This window comes from Pinus tabuliformis, chromosome 7, assembly GCF_031772625.1.
Source record: "Pinus tabuliformis cultivar Carrire ecotype Pingquan chromosome 7, CPIR1, whole genome shotgun sequence".
NCBI lineage: Eukaryota > Viridiplantae > Streptophyta > Pinopsida > Pinales > Pinaceae > Pinus > Pinus tabuliformis.
The window spans coordinates 1,499,750,868-1,499,776,051 of record NC_142293.1 but is presented as its reverse complement, the minus strand read 5'-3'; positions in this window follow the sequence as shown (position 1 = coordinate 1,499,776,051).

Below are 25,184 nucleotides of genomic sequence, written 5' to 3'. Positions count from 1 at the left end.
CACACTCATAGAGATTGATGGTCAAGCCTTCAGAGTTCGTGAATTCACTTGAAATGCTTTGGCAACATAGTGATAATGTCTTGAAATGATGAAACAATATTTCATGTGTAAATTGTAGTCGAACCGATATTAAGTTGGAAACTCATATTGTAATATTTGATATTTTATATAATAGCATTTATATGGTTGAAATTATTCTTATTTGCACTTGATATTATTTAGTCTTGTAATTAACATATGTGACTTTGCATTATCATATTAGATAAACATGCACATTGTATGGTACTATCTTTTTTTTTTAAATTTAGTCGTGAAATCATACTAATTAATTTATGTTGATTAATAATGAACACATAAAATCAATCAAAAACTACTAAATTAGTAGTTTATATTAATTAATGATGAACACGAATAAAATGAATATATGACTAAATTAGTCGTTTATAATGATTATGAATGAAATTAAATGAAATGAATAGAAACAACTAAATCAGCCGTTCATATAATGAATATGAAAATATAAAAAAGAGATAAATAACTACTACAACTAATAAATTTATGATTAAAATGATAACTAAATTTTACATATATACAACTTTTAGTAGCAAATTTACAGTATCTTATAACACAAGTAAATTTTAGTCATATTTATTTGGTCATTAATTGGTTTCAAATGATGACTAAAATTTGCATATATATGACTATTAGTAGTTAATTTATAGTATTTTATAATACGACCAACATTTTGGTCATATTTCATTGGTCATTAATTGGTTTTCTCGAGGATTCATATAGTAATATATTTTGTTGTATATTTGGTCATTAATAGCAACAATTAATGACTAAACCAATGAAAAATTAATGACCAAATTTATGAAAAAATATACAACTGGATGGTAAAATTGAGGAAACCAATTAGTGACTAAGCTAAAAATGACTAAAAGTTGATCGCGTTATAAGATACTAGAAATTAGCTACTATTAGTCATCGACTGAAAAGTGGTCATTTATATGCAAATTTAATTGTTTTTTTAGTAACTAATTAGTCATTTTGTACTAGTGATTATCTGTATATATACTTTGTTTTAAGGAGATTTATATGGACAGTAGATTCACAAAAGATTTCTTCTCGACTTTACTTGTAAATATGAGTTATGATAACCCCAATGCTTCGGTTTGATAAAATCATTAGAATTTGTATTGATGGGTACTTGTTAAAAATGCTACTATGACTGAACAATTTATTTCTCTAAATTGTCAAGCTCTTAAGTTTGTTTGTTTTCATATGTAGTGGTTTGGTTATACATTACCTTTTGGCAAGTGCTGATAATCTTGACTTGTTTAAAAACTCTGTATTATACATTGATTTCTGGTTCGATTCTTGGTTCTTTTAATTTACATATTTATGTATTAACTTTATACCATGAGCTTATGTTAATTACTTTATTGTAGATTTGTTTTCATAGTTATCTTAGTAGATAATTATTTTGGTTACTTCATATTTGGCATTTGTTATTTAATAATGTAGATGCCTTACTTCTTTCTTTTAGTTTGATTACGATAATTATTACTAGTACCTCTAGGGTGGACAAAACCTAACCCCCAATCGGGATTTGTCCATACCCATACCTAGTATTTAGCTATATGTATTCAGGAAGAAGGATTATTCTCCAAATGGACCTTTGGTTCCAAGATGAGAACTAAACTCCTTCCACCAGTCTCTAATTGCAACAAATAATCATCACAAAAATACTTATACTCAATATTGTTAGATTTTAGTATTTGTTAAAAAATGTTCGATATATTCAGATTCCTTACTTTCTTTTTCTTGGAAATAATAGTTATTTTTGTTCCCTTATTAACACCAATATTTTCTTGATCATGTTCAGATTGTTTAACCTCCCCACCCACACACACACACACACACACACACACACAGGCAAATTTATTCCAGTGACAATAATAGCAGTTCATACTCTCGTTCTGGGTTTTAAGGAAATAATATAATCAACCATTCCTTTCAATCCTTATCATTCCATTTCTCTTAACACAAAAAGTATACCAAACATATTTTCTTTAGAACAAAGCTATATATAATATGTAATTTCAGTGCATTTATTTACATAAACTCATCATATTAGTCAATTAAAATAGGAAGAAGAATCCTCCACCCAACCAGTGAGGTTGGCAATTACGTCCAATTCTCGCCCCAAGCCTCTTTAATTTCTAGAGTTACTAGTAGACAATACTCTGTCTTTAGACCTCAAAACTCTCAATTTAACCAAGAAATTTTAAACTTCAGGGCTTCCACAGGGACTTGCCCAGCTCAATAACACCCTTAACATCATCATTTACTCAAGGTTTCCTCTCTCCTCTTTGTTTTCTTAGATCTATATTTCTTCTCCTGTGTTGTTTAGCTTTTTCCCGAAAACTGAGATGTTTTAATCTCCAAAGCAGAAGGAAGTAACAATCTCAACTTCTAACTTCTTGGAAATTCAAGTTTTTTTAGAATCTTCTCTAATAATTCCAATAATTCCATGACTTAATGTAACATTTTTATTTAAAAAACAAATAAAATAAACTTTAATATCTAAAATTAATTTTTGTGACTTTTATCTAGTTTAAAATTTACCAAATCTTACCCAATAGAAAGTAAATAACAAATATTCACAATGAGACAAAGTATTACATATTCATTTATAATAATTAAATCTAAAACTAAAAAATATATATATCCATTTATAATACCTTAATTTAAAACTAATAAAAAACTATATACTTTTTTATTTTTTATTATAAGCCAATGTCTTTTTATCTCATGATAAGCATTAACGAAATCACATAGTTGTAAACTTGACATATAAGTGTAGACGTTTGTAAACCCAAATATCCAACATTGTAGATTTGGGCATGTGAAAACGTAAATTCCTCATATCTTGTTGGTAGCTAAAGATATCTTACTACTATAAAAGATCGTTGATGTATGCATATTTTTATAAGAAATCAATCTACTAAATACTAAGCATTTATTCTTCAGATGACGCTAAACATTATATGCAATTTTTTTAGGGTTTCTATTTTATATTTCTTTTGAATTTGGTTTTTTTGAATTTCTTATTATAATTTTATATTATATTATATATATATTTTAAATAAAATATATTTTTAAATGTATAAATAAATTTAATAATTTCAAAAATAATTATTCATTTATTTATATATACTATAAAATTTAAATTTTTAATTTGAAATTTTTTTTATTAATCAAATTTTTAACAAAATTACTCTTAAAAATAAATTAAATAAAAAAAAAAATAGTTAACGGTCTACCTATAGAATCAAAAGAAGCCAAAATTATGGCCCACATCGTGAATGCACTCAGAAACAATCAGTAACTAATACTTTGAGGCAAATAAAAGATCAAACACAATAATTGAAAAGTAGTTGATGGAAAGAATTTTTAATTGAAAAGTAGTTGATGGAAGGAATTTTTTTTTTAATAAGTTGGTGGTAATTTTAAATGCAAGGGGGTATTTTTATAGTTTAGTATGAAGATGATATGTAATTTTGTCTATATTGAAAGAAAGCTTATCCATGTTAATTTAATTGATTAAGAAAGTTTTAAATTAAAGCATCACAAATTGATATACATATTTTGTTAATTTTAAATTAAAGTATTATAAATGAGTATATATATATATATATATATATATATATATATATATATATATTTAAATTAAAGTATTATAAAATATTAATAATTTCATTTTCATTTTGTTGAAGTATAGAAGAGACATTGTAAAAGTATGTTTTTCTCCTTTGTCAAAAATAAAATATTTCAATAAAATGTGAAGTAATATAATTTGATTCTAATTGAAAAGTAATTAAAAAATATATATTATATTTTAACTTTACATAATATATATATATATATATATATTTCAACAGCAACATTATATATGAGGAACATAATACAATATTTTAATATAAATTTGATTCTAATTGAAAAATAAAGTAATTAAAAAATATATATTATATTTTAACTTTAAATTGCATGAAATAAATATATATATATATATATATATATATATATATATATATTTCAACAGCAACATTATATATGAGGAACATAACACAATATTTTAATATTTAAAAGATGGATTAGTAAAGGAAAAAGATTAAACTTTTTTAATAATAATAAAAAAAAATGTACTATTCAAATAATTCTTAATATAAAATTAAAATAAGTAAGTTAAAAAAATTAATAATAAAAAAGTTAATATTAATTATAAATAAAATATTTTGATGACGATGATGATGATGATAGTGGTTAACGTCCACTGAGACCAAATTGTCTATCGTATCTATAATTTTCTTAGTTTTTAATTGTCTGGCTCCTTGTCTTTCTTGGGGAGATTGATGCTGTAGCTTTCTTTTTTCTTAGTTTTTAATTGTCTGGCTCCTTGTCTCTCTTGACGAAATTGATGCTGTAGTTTTTTTTTTTTTTTTTTTCTCTCTTCTGGTTCTTGGGACATTAGTGTCTTAGCTTCACAATCTAATATATCAAATTTAAATATAAAAATTACAATATAATTTAAAAAATTAAAATCATTTTACTTTTCAATATTAACAATTTAAAATAAATTATTATTTTTATATAAAAAAATACTTTTAAATTTCATATATACTTCACACATCACAACTTATTACTATTTTTAAATTTCATATATACCTTATATCACATTTTTACCAAAATATATATATATAGAAGATCCAGGTACATGAATGAGTACATAGGGATGTCACCAGTTCATTATTATTACTATCTATATGGAGATCGTATGGAGTAAATGTAATACGGCCACTCATCTATGTAAGGTTTTAATAGGCCATATATACTTCCAATGTAATGAAATTTTTTTTATTGTGTTTTTCATTCCTACAAAATAAATGGTCCAATTACTCGAGAAATTGATGTGATTTTTTAAAAGAAAATGAAAATATAGTATTGTCGTGCAATATTGAAAAAAAATAAAACAATAAATATTTAGGACGTCCAATAAGATAATTTCTATAAAATAGACATAACTTCAAATAATCATTTTTATAAAAGTAATAGAAGTTCCAAGAATATTTTCTCCATAAGAAATTTAACTCCAAAACGTACTACACCCGTGCATTATGATGCATGACTCCATTGGAAAAAAAACACATAAATAACCTTAATTTTAGGCAAAATTTAATGAATACTACTTATTTAGTTGTTAATTTTTCATAATAAGGAATCACATTTATATTATATTGAGTGAATTTTGATCCCTAGTGTGTGTTTATACTAAGGAGACACAAATGAGACATGAAAGTAATATTCATAAACACAAGCAAGCAAAGCAAGTAGTAAATACAATAATCTATATATAGGTAATAAATACAAGCTAGTGGAGTTGGCATTAAGAAAATGTGCATGTGGGGCTATAGAGAATTAGTAAGTATCATTTGTAAATCCAAACATCAAAAAAATAGGGAGCTTATTCATATTGAAATTATATCTCCTCTTCCACACCCAAAAGTATTCACCACAACTAAAACTTTTGATCTTCAATACCCACTACTAAAATATAATTTTAGTAAGAAGTGGATACCTGAGCTCTATAACAATAAAATATTATTGTATATTGTTAATAAAATATATAATATAGAAAAATAATTATTAACATTGTTTGTTTTTTAAATGTTATGATACATATAAAAATGATTGATAATGAAAAAAATAAAAAATAAAATATATTATAGAAAGTTCTCTTACACTTTTGAATTTAATTTTCTTTGTATGAGAAATAATTTTATGTAATGACGACTTAAAATGTGAAGCCTCATTTCTAATTTAATTTTCTTTATATAAGAAATAATTTTATGTAATGACGACTTGAAATGTGCAGCTTGATTTCAATATAGAAGATCAAAAATATATTGGACTCAAAGCCTTATTATCCCTATTTTTAAAAGTGGGGATACAAATAACCCCTCTAATTATTGACAATTATGATCAACCCTCTCTTAGCCAAGTTATATTGTATTATTTTGGAAAAGAAGTTGAGCATATGGCTTGAATGTGAAGGTAAGTGGGCTAAAGGCCAAGCGGGTTTTAGAAGGTAGCACTTAACAACAGACCACCTTGTTACGCTTAAGATCATTGTGGATAAATGTCGTAATGATAAATCCAATCCCTTTTGTTGCTTTGTGGACTTTAGAAAGGCTTTCGATATGGTTCCTAGAAACAACCTATGGAATCGATTAGAAAAGCTAAAGGTTCCTTTCGAATTGAGAGCTGCCGCTATAAGGTTATACGAGAATGTAATTGCCAAGTTAAAGAGCAATGAGGGGTGGTCGAAAGATATTAAGTTTAATATCGGAGTTAAACAAGGTTTCCCCCTCTCCCCTACCTTATTTGGCATTTACATCGACAAGCTAGAAGGTTGTTTAGACGATGAAGGTTGTGCTGGCACGATCTTAGTTGGGATAGTCATCATCCTTCTTCTCTATGCTGACGATATTATTCTTCTCGCAAGGTGCCCATCTGATCTTGATAAGAAACTTAGACTTCTTAAGGATTTCTGCTCTACCGTGGGTATGACTGTTAACATTGACAAAAAAAAAGTTATGATTATCAAATCCAAGAAGGACACTTGCGCTAATTTTATGTATGACAACAGTAACTTGGAGGAAGTGTCTTCTTACAAGTACCTAGGAATTGATATTCATCACAAGCTCAACTAGAACTATAACATTGAGAAAAGGATTAATGGGGGGTGGAAAGCTTATTTTGTTCTTGAAAATAATTGTAAAACGACAAACCTCTGAATGTGGGATAGAAAGAAGTTCCTCTTTGAAACTTTAGTCACTCTTGTTATTTGATATGGACATGAGGTTTGGGGTTGCAATATCTCTAGAGAATCCTAGAGAAAGATTGAGCAAATTTAGAAGCGGTTTATAACGTATAACCTCAAAATTAAAAGCAATACACCCTATCATGTTCTCCTTATAGAAGTGGGTCTTTACCCTATCGAGAGCCTAGCTATGGCTAGGTTTCTGTTGTACAAGCAGAAACTCAATAACATAGGAGACCATAGACTTCCTAAGCTAGCTTTAAATTCCAGCCAAAACCACCTAAGGCTCAAGCGAGGTTGGTATAAAGACACCAGGGCTTGCTTGAACCATTGGGAGATCGACGAGAATGTTGCATTGCAAAACATTAACAACATTAAAAATATTGTTACTTCTAAGTTCAAAGAAAAAAGTGGTGTGAGAAAGATTTAGGAGCTAAAAGAAAATTAAGATATTATAAGGAGGTCATCAAACCCACCCTAGAAGATCAAAAGTATCTCTCAGTTTTAACTAGCTCAAAGAAGAAAATTAATATAGCCAAGATTACAACAAACTCTCATGAGCTCCATAGTGAAACGGGTTCCTAAAATACGATGGATGAGAATATGAACATCGAGGATGAAAATCACTTCTTCTTAGAGTGCCCGCGGACAACCACATTAGATCTCAATTTCATAATCTTTGTTGCAATATTGATCTTCCTAGCCTTTTACAATGCAAAAATTATAGTGAGCTCGCTTCTCTCCAAGCTTTTTGAGCATAGGAATAAAATCTTAAATCAAACTAAATAATTCGTTTTCTTTAGGTTTGATAGACCAAAATTTGATCCTAGTGGACGTTAACCACCATCATCATCATAATCAAGAAAATATTTTAATATAAATAATATAGTTTATAAAAAAAAATTCAACATAATTAAAAAAAACCTATATTTATATATATATTATAAAAGTAATTACAAATTATATAGTATTACTATTAAATAATTTAGAGTAGTTTTACTAATTCCATATCCATCTATATATATTACAAATCTGAAAAATTCTCAAAAAAATTAAATCTCTATATATAAAATTATTTTTCAAAAAAAATTGATACTCTTAACCCATGGTAAATCTATAATTTTGATACTCTTAACCTTTGCTAAATTTATAATTAAAATACATCTAAACTGATTTGAAAATTAAATTGGGATATTTTATAAAACCGTTTCAATTTCGAAAGTCGACTTTCATCCCCGGACTATGAAAAACTACACCGTTTAGCCAATAATCTAGTCGTAAATGTCACGATATATTTGGTAAAACCATAGAATTATTAATTCATAAATTTGGAGTCACTGGGTCAACCATAGATTAAAATAGGGCTGAGAACATACTTTATTGTGACTGCAATAGTGCAACCATTATTGAGGTGCGTGTCAGTGTTGTTCCTTGCAGCGGTCTATGGTCGATATAACTATTCCTTGCACTAGAGATAAAATGGAAAGTGGATTTAGTGGAGTGTCTTCATATTCCAATACATCGAGGAATTCGCTGTAAAGACGAGAACTATCAGCTTCAAAAGATTATTTTGCACTGCACCGTTGAAAAACAGCGAATTCTTGATACACAATGATCTTGCTTCCAGTCGATGGAGTGGCGGCAGTCAGCCATTGGGCATTTTTCACCTGCATTGAAGAATATTGTTGGTAGTTGTCTATGGATTAACTAAATCATTTTATTTTTCATTGTTTTCATGTTAATGGATTTTTTATTTTTTTAATTTTATTGAGTTAAAGCTCATTGAATCCAAAAATTTATTCTACAGTTTAGCATGATGCATAATATGTAATTTTGTCTGTCTCAACTTATATTAAATATTTAAAATAAATCTATGCTAACTTCATAATAGGCTAATTTGATAATATACTATAATTTGTTTTTCATGTTATTGAAATTTTAATTTATTAGTATTGGCTGCCCCAATAATTCCATTACATCGTTGACTTTGAACCTTTCAAGAGCCTATCACCCACTAGAAACATGCATAGAAAATTTGAGTGAACGCAGGACTGAGGGTACCTGCTTCACAAAACTTTAACAGTTGTAGCAGAATGCACATGCTATTAGAGTCTACGAACATTAAACGTGATAAGATACGCACATTCCTTTTATATATATTTTCATAAATATATGGCTTTCGCATATGGCGGCACGTCGATCAGCTCTCTGAATCATAAGTACGTTATCTATAAAAAGCAATAGTAGTGGGTGAAGGAGAATTGACAGACCTTCGTATATATGTAATTGATTTGCCACGTACATCAGAGTGGGTTTCACGTTTCTGAAATGAAGCCTGGAGTAGTTGAGTCGATGGCGCATATAAAGGACGATGGAGAGAATGATGGGAGCGCAAGGGCTAACGAGCCTGTCATCATAGGGCATTAAATGCTTGCTCAATTGTAAGTTTGTTAGTCATATAACACGAGGTGGGGATGGAGTGTTCAGAAAGTCACCCCGCGGGTGTGTTAGATATTGCTAATGAACTTGCCGTTGAGCGGACATTTAATGCCTTGCGCGCGTGTTAGATATTGCTAATGAACTTGCAGTTGAGCGGACATTTAATACCTTATGACATGCTCCTTAACCCTTGCCATGATTGGAGTAATATGACGACGCTATGACATCATTGATTTGGGGTGATGTGGAACATAGAGTTGTTCATGAGCCTGCCGCAGGGTTATTAGACACCGCCACACTTATGGAAAGTTGGCACGCTATTGAATGAAGGGATTATGTAAAAAAAATTAAAGAAAAAAAATCTTTTTCAATAACTTCTTTATTTTTTTTTTTTTTTTTATATGGTAGATTTTTTATTATTATTGTTTTTTAGTTTTGTGAAAATTTTTAATTACTTATAAAATTCTGAAATTATAAATATTAAATTGATTATTTTAAAAATTAAAAAAATTTATATTAATTAAATGTTATATTGATTATAATTGGATAATTATTATCAAAATTTATATAAAAATTGAATAGAAACAAGATGTAAATAAATATACTAATAAAAATTGTAAGATTCACCTTTTTTTTTTAAAATATGTAGACTTAATTATATAATTTTACTTATTCTTGATAAAAAATTAGTAAAAAATATTAATAATAAATTAAAATGGTTATCAACTCAAACAATAAATAATTATGTAAATAAAGAAAGTTTATTTTAAATATCTATATATTTTTTATTGTTGAAAGTATTTGTCTATCTATATTTTTAATTCTTTATTGTTTTTTACTTTAATTTAGCTATTAATTTTTTTGCATAAAAGACAATCTCTTAACAACAACACTACATATTACACTTGTTTTCTAAACTGTTAAATTAAATGTGATTTGGTCTGATTTGTAAAAATGTCTAACTAGTTTATGTCACGCTCTAACCATAGATTAATTTTTTTTTTTTTTACATATTACAGATTCTGCAATTCTACATACACCCAACCATAATATATCAACGTATACATAAACCACGTGAACCATAATTCTCCAAGGATTTCGACTTATATGATTATGGAATAATATTACAACATGCACCTACGACTTTCGGCTTGACATATTCATGGTTTATTATATGATATGCACTTTACAATCATCACGGTCAATATACATTTGATTAACAATTATAGTCATAACATTCGAATCTCTACTCAATGATAAAAGGTTAGTCTTATATATGTTTGGTTTATGTTGTGGTGGCCATGCGTCTTGTTGCCACGACCGATCCCGGGTACCGTGGGCTGGCACCAGCCTTGATTGCGACCTGTATGGCATTCAATGCGAGATCGGTTTAATCTGCTTTGGAATATGAGTACCGTAGAGCACTGTCGTTTGCAGCACGGGCTTGCTGTGGTTCATACACCTGGCCTGATCAACGACTCTCCTTCGTTTCGCCATGTGCGGTGGCGTGATCGAGAGTTGCAAGGCTGGCTCCTTGGACTTCCCATTTCGCGCTCAAACGCTTCCGGATCCTTCTCGTTGATCGGACGGTGGTGGCAGACCTTCTCAGATCAAGGGCAGAGGCGATGCCACGAGGCCGAGTCTTGCGTGAAATATTTAATGTTCATTTTGCATTGGCTTTGTTATTATTTTCATTCTGGTCGAGAGTTTAGCTCCCGAACTCCTCGACTCGACCCTGTTCGGCCGAAGGCTTTGAAGTTCTCCACTGCAGCAGTTTTATCAAGGCACGAAAGAACACTTCAGGTTCTGTTCAGATTAAGCTGAGTTTATGAGCTACACTTCTGCTATCGTTTACATTTGATTGTTTTTGTTTCTCAGTCGATGGACATATTACTCAGTCATCTATTTTCATGGTTTACAGGAAAGGCTTCCAGCGTGCAAGCAGTGTTGGGGAGAAGACCCAACTTTCCAGCCTCGGCCCTTCTGCTACAGGTATGAGGAACCCCTCATTCATAGGTTCTAATTAATCGATTATACTTACTCGGAACAGTGGCTAATCCTCTGTTCTGCTGAACAGGGAGGCCGAGTTCCTGGCTTTCAAGTAATTCTCCGCTAAGCGACCAGGTTTTACTGATTACGATCCTATATGGCTCATTTCCTTGACTGTTAGTTTGGATGACTTTAGTCTTTCTTAAGAGCTCATGATAGGACGGTTTCTGTCCAAGCTCGGTTCTCTGAGTGATGTATTTATGCACAGTTTATTATTTTGTTAAATGCTCGACTCACAGCATACAGTTAGACATATACGATTTTGATTATGCCATGCGATTTATTGGGTTGCGTTTGTCTCAGGCTCGACGTTTGTCTCAGACTTGTTTATATATATATACTCGTATTTAAGTTTTCAGCTCTATCTCTTCTTGGCACAACAATGCTGTCTCATTTTATCAGCGTTTAACTCCTGGTTATGAGTTACATGCCTGGGATGGTATTAAGATCTGTTTGACTTGTTTTTCCGGGTATACAAATCTAAACCCAAGTTTTATTTATTAATTTGCGACCATGGCGTTCCGGCCGTTATGCATTAACTTTAACCAAACCCTTTTATCCTATTTGAGATGAGGGTTTTACTAAATGTTTTCGACTGAGGCTGCTTGTAACCCCTGTTACCATGCGGTCCTCGGCATGTTACTTTCTTTAAACTGTTATGATTATAGTAGGGTAAACCCTGTGATGTTAACCCGCGCATATGTATATGATTAATACAGTAGTATGGTTCTTCGTTTCCAAGGTGATGGCGGTCCTCCTGGCCGGTCAATGTTTATATAAAAGCTTGTATTTGTTCGCAAGAGGCATGAGGTTTATACATGTATTGGGTTTGCGGGCCTGTCAGTTCCGTTTATGAAATAGTGGTCATTCTGTTGTGAACGCAATACATTTCTTGTTAGAGGTGCCTGTTCTTTTCTTTCGATTTTCGACTGTAAATAAATAGTTAAGATTCTTTCTTTGACATGCAGATATAGGTAAGGGTTCTTACCGTAGAACTACTATTCATATTATTTACTGTTTCTGCAGAAGCTAAGACTTATGCATTCAGTTTTCTTTCTACTGTTATTTCGAATAAAGTATGCATGAGTTGATATTCGGTTTCATAGAATGCTAATGTCTCGGTTTCTGTCTACAAATACAGCAACTAATGTTCTTTTCTTGGCTTAGAATATAAATAACAGTCAACGAGGTTATGCTGTACCACTCTTTCTAGCACAGAAGCATGTATCTTTTTAGCATAATATCCACACCAGAGTTAACTCTATAAGTAAATGTACACATAGTAGGCCATACCTATTCCTGTACAAACCTACTTGTATTGCTTGTCAGTCCACCCGTCCGTAGGAAGATTTCTTCTTAATCCTTCCACCCCCAAGCACTTGCAGGTCCTACTCGACCGCAATTACACTGGCCTCGCCAGTAAGCGCTATCTGATCCTAACCAGACATAGCGTACCAGGAAAATTCCTTTCCTCTTATGCCATCTGATCCTAACCAGACATAGCATGAATATTTTCTTTCTTCTCTGCCATCTGATCCTAACCAGACTTGGCATTTTTCCCCTTTTTCCTCTGGGGTCTCAACTACCTCAAGGTAGTTAGGGTTCCATTGTAACTGATTCCCCAGTTACTAACCATGATTAATCATAACTCAGCTCAAACAGTACCAACACAATTGTTTTTCATTAATCATAAAATTAATAACAGGAATATATATATTTTCAAATAAAGTCTTTGTTCAATAATTACTTTTACTATTTACTAACATTAACTGTTCACAAGGGGTGTTACATCTCCCCCTCCTGAAAGTCTACATCGTCCCGATGTTGCTGTTCATCCATAAACAGTCTGGGATAAGCATCCCTCATCATTTGTTCATCTTCCCAGGTGGCCTCTTCAGGTCCAAAGTGCTGCCACTGCACTTTAACCTGGCTGATGACCTTTTTCCGCAGCTCGACTCTTCTCCGATCTAATATGTTCACTGGTTCGACCAGGAACTCTCCTTCCGGTTCCACCTGAAACACATAACAATTAAATCAGCTGCTTACTAATATTTTATTTCAGTTTACATTATATGACAGTCTTCCCTTACCTGAATGTCCTGCCAACTTATTATATGCCTAGGGTCATACACATATCTCTTTAAAACTGATACATGGAAGACATTATGAACCCGAATATGGCTGGGTAGAGCGAGCTGATAAGCTACCGGCCCTACTCGTGCCAGAATTTGGAATGGTCCACAAAAACGTGGTGCCAATTTGGCACAGGCATTCCATTGGAGGGTACTTTTCCTAGCTCGAATTCTGATGTACACATGTTCACCCACTTGATACTCTTTAAATGTTCTCTTCCGATCTGCAAAATTCTTCTGCCGGTCCTGTGCCATCTTTAGATTAGCTCGAACTCTTTTCACCATGACTTCCATCTCTTCCAACATCTCGGGACCCAGCAAGAATTTGTCCTCTGGTCCACCCCAACTGGATGGTGTGCGACACTTCCGGCCGTAGAGTACTTCGAATGGGCTCATCTTCAAGGATGAGTGATAACCATTGTTATAGGCGAATTCCACTAGGTGTAGATACTCCTCCCATCGCGTAGGTTGCTGCATCACATAAGACCTCAGCATGTCCTCTAATACTTGATTCACTTGCTCAGTCTGTCCGTCAGTTTGCGGATGGTATGCGGTGCTGAAGCTCAATTGAGTTCCTAGACCTTCAAATAAGGTCCTCCAAAAAGCTGAAGTAAACTTAACATCACGATCAGATATTATCACTTTCGGCAGCCCATGAAGTTTAAATATATTTTGCATAAAAATGTTTGCGATTTGAGCTGCACGATAAGTGGATTGAACCGGTATAAAGTGAGCTGACTTGTTGAGTTTATCCACAACCACCATTATAGAATCATTATTCTTTTTGGATTTCGGCAAACCGGTGATAAAGTCCATGGTTATGGTCTCCCATTTCCATTCTGGGATGGGTATTGGCTGTAGTAGTCCTGCAGGATGCTGATGTTCAGCCTTCACCTGTTGACACTCCAAACAGCGCGCCAAGTATTCTACAACATCCTTTTTCATGCCTGGCCAGTAATACTCCTTCCTTAGTGAGGTGATTAATTTCTGGTAACCAGGATGTCCTGCATAAGGACTTCTATGATTTTCGTCCAGAATCTTTTCTTTAATACTGTTCTGATTGGGTATGTAAATCTTCTTCTGATAGCACAACATGCCGGCTGAATTCAAGGTATAGCCTTGTTGTATGGAACGGGTATCTGAATTCTGCACTAAAAGCTTCTTTTGCAAGTAAATCTGATCTTGCGCCGCAGCTTCCTCAATCTCTTTGTCAAGAGTGGACCATCCTTGACTGATACCAATCTCGTAAATGCAATGCACTTTTCGGCTCAGTGCATCAGCTACTCTGTTCTCCTTTCCCTTTAAGTGTTTAATTTCGAAATCGAAATTTCCCAAGAAGTCCACCCATCTTGCTTGTCTTGCGTTTAAAGTAGGTTGACTAAAGTAACTAGTCAAGCTGTGGTGATCCGTCATTAATAAAAATTTCCTTCCTACCAAATAATGGCGCCACATCTTCAAAGCATGGATCACAGCGGTTAATTCCAGATCATAGGCAGAATATTTCTGCTCATGTTCTTTTAACTTTCTGGATTCATAGGCAATCACTTTACCTTCCTGCATTAGCACTCCACCCACGCCCTCCTTACTGGCATCTGTACAAACTACATACTCCTTTTCAGGATCTGCCACACATAATACAGGTGCTGTGGTAAGTAAATGTTTGAGTTGTTCAAAACTCCGTTGACAGTCCGCTGTCCACTTAAACACCTTTCCCTTCTTTTGCAAGGAGGTAATAGGATAGGCAACTCTAGAAAAACCTTCTACAAACCGCCGGTAATATCCAGCCAGCCCCATGAAAGATCGAATATCTGCCACATCCTTGGGTGTAGGCCATTCCATTATAGTTTTAATCTTTTCGGGGTCCACAACTATACCTTCCTTTGTAATAATGTGGCCCAAATATTGGATCTGTTCTTTATAAAAATCACATTTACTGAATTTTCCATATAACTGATGCTCCCGTAAAGTCTGCAACACTATCCTTAAATGCTCCTCATGCTCCTTCCTATTCCGGGAGTATATAAGTATATCATCAATGAAGATCAATACAAATTTGTCTAAGTATTGATGAAATACACTATTCATCAAACACATGAATGTGGCAGGTGCGTTAGTTAATCCAAAAGGCAGCACTACAAACTCGTAGTGCCCATAACGAGTACGAAAAGCTGTCTTGGCTATATCCTCATCTTTGATTATGATTTGATGGTAACCCGATCTTAAATCAATATTTGAGAAGATTGTCGCCCCTTTTACCTGATCAAACAACTCGTCAATGCGGGGTAGTGGATATTTGTTCTTAACTGTCAGTTTATTCAGCTGTCTATAATCTATGCACATCCGCAGAGTCCCATCCTTTTTCCTTACAAATAGCACAGGGGCTTCCCAAGGAGAGACACTAGGGTGGATATACTTCTTTTCCAGCAGCTCCTGGATCTACTAAAATAGAAACAGTTCGATCAGAGATCTTACCTTCAAACTCTATCATTGTTGGCTGATAATCAGCTTGTCGATCCTCCAATGCTGCGTTTATTCTGGGCATGGATCGAGCCACATCTCCCACTGTCGAAGCTTCGTAGATCTGGGACAGCTGATCGCTGTCCTTCCGATGAGGGCAGTTTCTAATATAATGGGGTCCGCCACAACCCCAACACTGAACAGGTGGCCGAGCTGAGCCTTCATTGTCCAGTCTAACTTGCTGTTCATTGTATTTGGATTCTGCAGGAGGCTTGAATCTGCTCTGAGTTTTAGCTGGGTTTTTAGTATTGGCTCCTTTCGAAAATCCTTTCTGAAAACTGCTGCGTGCTCCCTTACTACCCATAGGCATTTTGCTGCCCCGCTTATCTGTCCAACGCTTTCCAGAATTTTCTCCTTTTGACTTGTTCTGCTGGTAACACAGTCTTGCTTTTCGAATTGCTTCATCCATGGTTTTTGGATTATCGAACTCTATCCTTTCTCGCATTGTCAGAGGTAGGCTACTAACAAATCTTTGTACCTTAGCCTTCTCTTCACGAATATAAGGCACGTAACGAAGCAGGGAGGTGAATTTAGTTACAAACTCGTCAATTGTCTGCTGCCCAAGCCGCAGATCATGAAATTCTCGCGCTTTTTCATCATAAAAGCGTTCTGTCAGATACTTCTCCTTGAAATACCTTTGAAACATTTCCCACGTCACATCTTGTTCACTTACTCCCCGCACCATCTTGACCTCCTCCCACCATAGCGTGGCTTTGGCCTGCAGCTGGAATATGGCCAGCCTTGCTTTAAGATGATGATCATATTCATATACTTGAAAATATTTATTCATGTTAATCAACCATGCCTCTGCAGCTTCTTCTGATTCCCCGTCAAAATGAGGTGGTTTGATTTTCCGAAACTCCCCTTGTAGTTCCATCCGGGGTCTTTTCGGGGTTTGATATTCAGAAGCATTGACAGACTTCTCTCCTCGCGTTTCTGCTCTGTCCTCTACTTCTTCTGGTTCAGTATGATAGCTCTGTTCATCTGTTATTCTTGGCTGTTCAGGTCTCGGATGCGACTGCTGTTGGTGTTGCTTATCAGATAGGCTTTTCAGAATCCTCTCATGTTCAACATTTAATCTTTCATTATCTGCTCGCAGCCGGGCCATTTCGTCCTTTAGCTCTTGCACTGTCCTCAATAGCGTCGAGTCATTATTGCGGCCTGCTGCTCCCAATTGTACCCAAAGCTCAGGATTTCCCTGAGGTTGTCCCATGATATCCGGTGGTTCCGGATTTCCATAAGGAGCACTATTTTCCCTTCTCATTCTGCTACCACCTGTTCCAGGATAGCTTATTAAACAGATTTAATTTATCTGATCTTATATCTTAATACTATTTGTATTCATGTTACTATAACTTCCAAAGTAAATTTCCCCAAAGGTCACAGAGTTGTAAACCTTGGGCTCTGATACCATATTGTCACGCTCTAACCATAGATTAATTTTTTTTTACATATTACAGATTCTGCAATTCTACATACACCCAACCATAATATATCAATGTATACATAAACCACGTGAACCATAATTCTCCAAGGATTTCGACTTATATGATTATGGAATAATATTACAACATGCACCTACGACTTTCGGCTTGACATATTCATGGTTTATTATATGATATGCACTTTACAATCATCACGGTCAATATACATTTGATTAACAATTATAGTCATAACATTCGAATCTCTACTCAATGATAAAAGGTTAGTCTTATATATGTTTGGTTTATGTTGTGGTGGCCATGCGTCTTGTTGCCACGACCGATCCCGGGTACCGTGGGCTGGCACCAGCCTTGATTGCGACCTGTATGGCATTCAATGCGAGATCGGTTTGATCTGCTTTGGAATATGAGTACCGTAGAGCACTGTCGTTTGCAACACGGGCTTGCTGTGGCTCATACACCTGGCCTGGTCAACGACTCTCCTTCGTTTCGCCATGTGCGGTGGCGTGATCCAGAGTTGCAAGGCTGGCTCCTTGGACTTCCCATTTCACGCTCAAACGCTTCCGGATCCTTCTCGTTGATCGGACAGTGGTGGCAGACCTTCTCAGATCAAGGGCAGAGGCGATGCCACGAGGCCGAGTCTTGCGTGAAATATTTAATGTTCATTTTGCATTGGCTTTGTTATTATTTTCATTTTGGTCGAGAGTTTAGCTCCCGAACTCCTCGACTCGAACCTGTTCGGCCGAAGGCTTTAGAGTTCTCCACTGCAGCAGTTTTATCAAGGCACGAAAGAACACTTCAGGTTCTGTTCAGATTAAGCTGAGTTTATGAGCTACACTTCTGCTATCGTTTACATTTGATTGTTTTTGTTTCTCAGTCGATGGACATATTACTCAGTCATCTATTTTCATTGTTTACAGGAAAGGCTTCCAGCGTGCAAGCAGTGTTGGGGAGAAGACCCAACTTTCCAGCCTCGGCCCTTCTGCTACAGGTATGAGGAACCCCTCATTCATAGGTTCTAATTAATTGATTATACTTACTCGGAACAATGGCTAATCCTCTGTTCTGCTGAACAGGGAGGCCGAGTTCCTGGCTTTCAAGTAATTCTCCGCTAAGCGACCAGGTTTTACTGATTACGATCCTATATGGCTCATTTCCTTGACTGTTAGTTTGGATGACTTTAGTCTTTCTTAAGAGCTCATGATAGGACGGTTTCTGTCCAAGCTCGGTTCTCTAAGTGATGTATTTATGCACAGTTTATTATTTTGTTAAATGCTCGACTCACAGCATACAGTTAGACATATACGATTTTGATTATGCCATGCGATTTATTGGGTTGCATTTGTCTCAGGCTCGACGTTTGTCTCAGACTTGTTTATATATATATACTCGTATTTAAGTTTTCAGCTCTATCTCTTCTTGGTACAACAATGCTGTCTCATTTTATCAGCGTTTAACTCCTGGTTATGAGTTACATGCCTGGGATGGTATTAAGATTTGTTTGACTTGTTTTTTCCGGGTATACAAATCTAAACCCAAGTTTTATTTATTAATTTGCGACCATGGCGTTCCGACCGTTATGCATTAACTTTAACCAAACCCTTTTATCCTATTTGAGATGAGAGTTTTACTAAATTTTTTCGACTGAGGCTGCTTGTAACCCCTGTTACCATGCGGTCCTCGGCATGTTACTTTCTTTAAACTGTTATGATTATAGTAGGGTAAACCCTGTGATGTTAACCCGTGCATATGTATATGATTAATACAGTAGTATGGTTCTTCATTTCCAAGGTGATGGCGGTCCTCCTGGCCGGTCAATGTTTATATAAAAGCTTGTATTTGATCGCAAGAGGCATGAGGTTTATACATGTATTGGGTTTGCGGGCCTATCAGTTCCGTTTATGAAATAGTGGTCATTCTGTTGTGAACGCAATACATTTCTTGTTAGAGGTGCCTGTTCTTTTCTTTCGATTTTCGACTGTAACTAAATAGTTAAGATTCTTTCTTTGACATGCAGATATAGGTAAGGGTTCTTACCGTAGAACTACTATTCATATTATTTACTGTTTCTGTAGAAGCTAAGACTTATGCATTCAGTTTTCTTTCTATTGTTATTTCGAATTAAGTATGCATGAGTTGATATCCGGTTTCATAGAATGCTAATGTCTCGGTTTCTGTCTACAAATACAACAACTAATGTTCTTTTCTTGGCTTAGAATATAAATAACAGTCAACGAGGTTATGCTGTACCACTCTTTCTAGCACAGAAGCATGTATCTTTTTAGCATAATATCCACACCATAGTTAACTCTATAAGTAAATGTACACATAGTAGGCCATACCTATTCCTGTACAAACCTACTTGTATTGCTTGTCAGTCCACCCGTCCGTAGGAAGATTTCTTCTTAATCCTTCCACCCCCAAGCACTTGTAGGTCCTACTCGACCGCAATTACACTGGCCTCGCCAGTAAGCGCTATCTGATCCTAACCAGACATAGCGTACCAGGAAAATTCCTTTCCTCTTATGCCATCTGATCCTAACCAGACATAGCATGAATATTTTCTTTCTTCTCTGTCATCTGATCCTAACCAGACTTGGCATTTTTTTCCCCTTTTTCCTCTGGGGTCTCAACTACCTCAAGGTAGTTAGGGTTCCATTGTAACTGATTCCCCAGTTACTAACCATGATTAATCATAACTCAGCTCAAACAGTACCAACACAATTGTTTTTCATTAATCATAAAATTAATAAGAGGAATATATATATTTTCAAATAAAGTCTTTGTTCAATAATTACTTTTACTATTTACTAACATTAACTGTTCACAAGGGGTGTTACAGTTTACGAGGATTCATAAATGCTTATCCAAAAGCTTATACATTTTTAATTGTATAGTATAGTAAATTTGTCAACAAGGATATATTTATATTAATATGAAATGTGAATATGGGTTAAATTTATATAAAAATTAATTTTTTAAAATATTATTTTTTACATTTATGGTATATTTTTAATTATATTGGGTTTTAATTTTATTTAAATATATTATTATGAATTAAAATTTAAAATCAATATAAAGATGTAGTTAACAAAGTATAATATAAAGAGTTAGTTAACAAGGTAGAGTTCTATTACCATAACTGATTGAGAAAATGTTTTGTTAATAAAGTTGCTTGTGTTAATTTCAGTAGGCTAATACACTAAATAAGGTATCTAGATTAAAAAAAATAGCTAACAAAATAATAATATGTTATTTATAAATTTAACCTAAGTAAAAATAAAATTTTAATCAAAATATCTTAACTATTATGTTATTCCATTATATAAATAATGAACTATTATGTTATTTCATTATATAATAATTATATATTATTATAAACAATTTTATTTTTTATTCAATAAAAATATTTTTAATTTAAATAATATTTACGAAAAAAAATAAATCATATTGTTAGGATTTGGTCGACGTTTTGAACCAACTAATGTGGTTCATCCTCAAGACATGGTGAGAAATCAATCGATCTAAAGGAATAAATAGCATGGATACATCATTGCTCAGAGTTAGCTGTTGGTAAAATATTATTTTAAGAAAAAGTGATAAGGGATTATCTGTTTAATAATTCAAAATTTAGTTAAAAACTAGTTATTATGTGATAATTAATTATTTAATTTCGATATTATAAAATAATAATTTAATGATAACAATTTATATGGTAATAGTTAATTTATATAATATAATTTGACTTATTAAAATAAATTCGGTTGAAAACTAGTTGTTAGGAATAATCCAAAATCAAAAATATATTCTAACAATAATTAAAAATAAATAATTAAATAAATACTAAAACAAAAATTATTTCATTATATTTTAGTGATAAATTTATTAATATTTTCAATTTGACTAATAAGAATAATTTATTAATATTGTCTATTTAATATGATTATTCTTAATTGGAGGAAAACATGTCTTTAAATAGGAAGAAAGAAGAGATAACCCTAAAGATTAACTGCAATATTAATAGGTAAGAATATTATTTAGCGTAAAATGAAATAAAATAAAAATAAAAAAAGAGAGAATAATAAGCTGATCAAATTAGATGAATGAAGATAAAAATAATCAAAGAGGATAATAGGGGATACGAGTAGAAGAGGAAAGAAGAAAATTAAGAGGAGAGGGAGGGAGAAAAGAGAAAAAACGAGAGGAGTCATGATGAGAGGGCTGGAATCTAGCTTTTACTTAATTTCCAACATCATTTCTATTAAAATTACTGGCATGCCTTTTAATTTCGATGGCTTCCCTAAATTTCTTATTGTAAAAATGATATATATATATATATATATATATATATATATATTTGATATTAAATTAAATTTTAATTATAAAAAAATTACGTCAAATAATGTGTTAATTAATCCAATGTGTTCATTAATCCCGTGATTAATGGGAATACAGTTATATGAATATGTTTTCGTTTATTATATTTGCAAATTGGTATAAAACTTTAGGAATAGGTATAAAATGTTTATCATTTATATATATAATTAATTAGTTAATTATGTGTGAAGTAGTGTGTTAATTAACCAAGCTGTTAAGTAGTGTTCAACCAAGCTGTTAAGCAAGGGTTCCCTAAGCCTTGGACTGAGAGCCTCATTATCCCTATTTTTAAAAGTGGAGATACAAATAACCCCTCTAATTATCGGACAATTATGATCAGCCCTCTCTTAGCCAAGTTGTACGGTAGTATTCTGGAAAAAAAGTTAAGCATATGGCTTGAAAGTGAAGGTAAGCGGGCTAAAGGCCAAGCAGGTTTCAGAAGGCATCACTCAACAACAGACCACCTTGTTACGCTTAGGATCATTGTGGAGGAATGTCGTAATGATAAATCCAATTTATTTTGCTGCTTTGTAGACTTTAGAAAGGCTTTCGATACGGTTCCTAGATACAACCTTTGGAATAGGTTAGAAGAGCTAAAGGTTCCTCTTGAGTTGAGAGCTGCTGCTATAAGGCTATACGAGAATGTAGTTGCCAAGCTAAAGAACAATGAGGGGTGGTCAAAAGATATTAAGTGTAACATCGGAGTTAAGCAAGGCTGCCCCCTCTCCCCTACCCTATTTGGCATTTACATCGATAAACTTGAAGGTTATTTAGAAGAAGCAGGATGTGGTGGCACAATCTTAGCTGGGATAGTCGTTATCCTTCTTCTCTACGCTGACGATATTGTTCTTTTGGCAAGGTGCCCTTCTGATATTGATAAGCAACTCAAGCTTCTTAAGGATTTCTGCTCTACCATGGGTATGACTGTTAACACTGACAAAACAAAAGTTATGATTATCAAATCCAAGAGGGACACTTGCGCTAATTTTATGTATGACAATAATAACTTGGAGGAAGTGTATTCTTACAAGTACCTAGGAATTGATATCCATCACAAGCTCAACTGGAACCATAGCATTGAGAAAAGGATCAATGGGGGATGGAAAGCTTATTTTGGTCTTGAAAATAATTGTAAAACTGCAAACCTCGTAATGTGGGATAAAAAGAAGTTCCTCTTTGAAACTTTAGTCATTCCTGTTATCTTATATGGCTGTGAAGTTTGGGGCTGCAGCATCTCCAGAGAATCATGGAGAAAGATTGAGCAAATCCAGAAGCGTTTTATAATTTATAACCTGAAAATTAAAAGTAATACACCCTATCCTATTCTCCTTATAGAAGCAGGTCTTTCTCCTATTGAGAGCCTAGCTATGCTCAGGTTTCTGGTGTACAAGCACAAGCTCAATAACATAGACAATCATAGACTTCCTAAGCTAGCTTTAAATTCCAGCCAAAACCACCTAAGGCTTAACCGAGGATGGCATAAGGACACAAGGGCCTGGTTAAACTACTGGGAGATCAATGAGAATGATGCTTTGCAAAACATAAATAACATTAAAGATATTGTTACTTCTAAGTTCAAAGAAAAATTGTGGTGTGAGAAAGATTTAGCGTCTAAAAGAAAATTAAGTTATTATAAGAGGGTCATCAACCCCACCCTTGAAGATCCAAAGTATCTCTCTATTTTAACTAGCTCAAAGAAGAAAATTAATATAGCAAAGATTAGAACAAATTCTCATGAGCTCCATAGTGAAACTGGCCGTTGGGCAGTTCCTAAAACGCCATGGATAGAAAGGATCTGCCATATTTGTGAGAATAGGAGCATCGAGGATGAAAACCACTTCCTCTTAGAGTGCCCTGCATACAACCACATTAGATCTCAATTTCACAACCTTTGTTACAATACTGACCTTCCTAGCCTTTTACAATGCCAAAATTATAGTGAACTCGGAAGGCTTCTCTCCAAGCTTTTTGAGCATAGGAATAAAATCTTAAATCAAAATAAATAATTTGTCTTTTTAGGTCTGATAGATCATTATTTGGTCTCAGCGGACGTTAACCATCATCATCATCATCATCAATGGGAAAAAATTATACGAATATGTTCTCGTTTATTATATTTGCAAATTGGTAAATAATTTAGGAATATATATACTATGTTTATAGTAATATTTATGATAGAAAATGGAAATAGAAAACAAATAAAGGTAAGGAAATTAATTAAATACTTGTTGGTTACTTAAAATGAGATATAGAAAAAAACAATGAATAAATTATTAGTATTATCACATTCCATTGTACCTTTTAAATGGTTAAAACTAATAAATAATAAAAAATAATAAAATTAGAGTTTTATTTAAAATTAAAATTATTATTATTGTTTTAAAAAATTATATATAAAATAAATATAAATATATTTTAAAATAAAATATAAAATAATATTTTTAATCATGAAAATTAAATCTCACTTTATTATAAAGATTTTTAATTTATAAATAGGTTTTGTTACAATATTATGGACCAATACCATGGTTTATCATTAGTATATGCCAAAAAAAGTATAAGTCATTTTGTTTGGTACACCTCACTTCACAATTAAGAAATCCAAGATTCAAATCACTCGAAAGTAACGCAGTCTACGGAGAGGAGAACATTTATTAGACACAGAGCTATAGAGTTACGGATTGGAATCGACCTAGAGTCACATGAATACGATATTTCTTAGACACATAGGTATAGAGTTAGGGATTGGAATCGACCTCGTGTCATATGAATATGAGCTCGTCTCAACTCTCTATTCCTCTTATTACCCAAAAAAATTGACTTAACTACTTTAGAAATATATCTCAATCTTTGATTTGTATGTACTATTAAGAATATTATAAAATATACTATGAAAATTAGATCTCTATCATCCACCTAATTATTGAAAAGTAAATTAAAATTTTGTAGCCTTATTCCAAAATAAATATATCAAATAATGTAATTATAAAAAATAAATTATATGATTTTCTAAAAATATGAATAATTTTTATTCATGACAAATTTTCCTATTAATTATGGAAAATAAATTATATGATAATCTAAAAATATGAATAATTTTTATTCATGACAATTTTTCCTATAATATCGAATGGTTCTTGTTAAAAATGGCTGAAAGCACTCATATATTTCATACAAAGGTGTATGTGCTCAACACACACATTTTACATTTAGAGATTACTCTAATATATAGAGTTTCTCAGATCTAACTTATTCCTAATTTAGAAGGAGAGGTTGAGAGAATTTCTCAACCATCTCAAACCAACATCTCAAATATAGGATGTAAGCATTAACTCCAACATC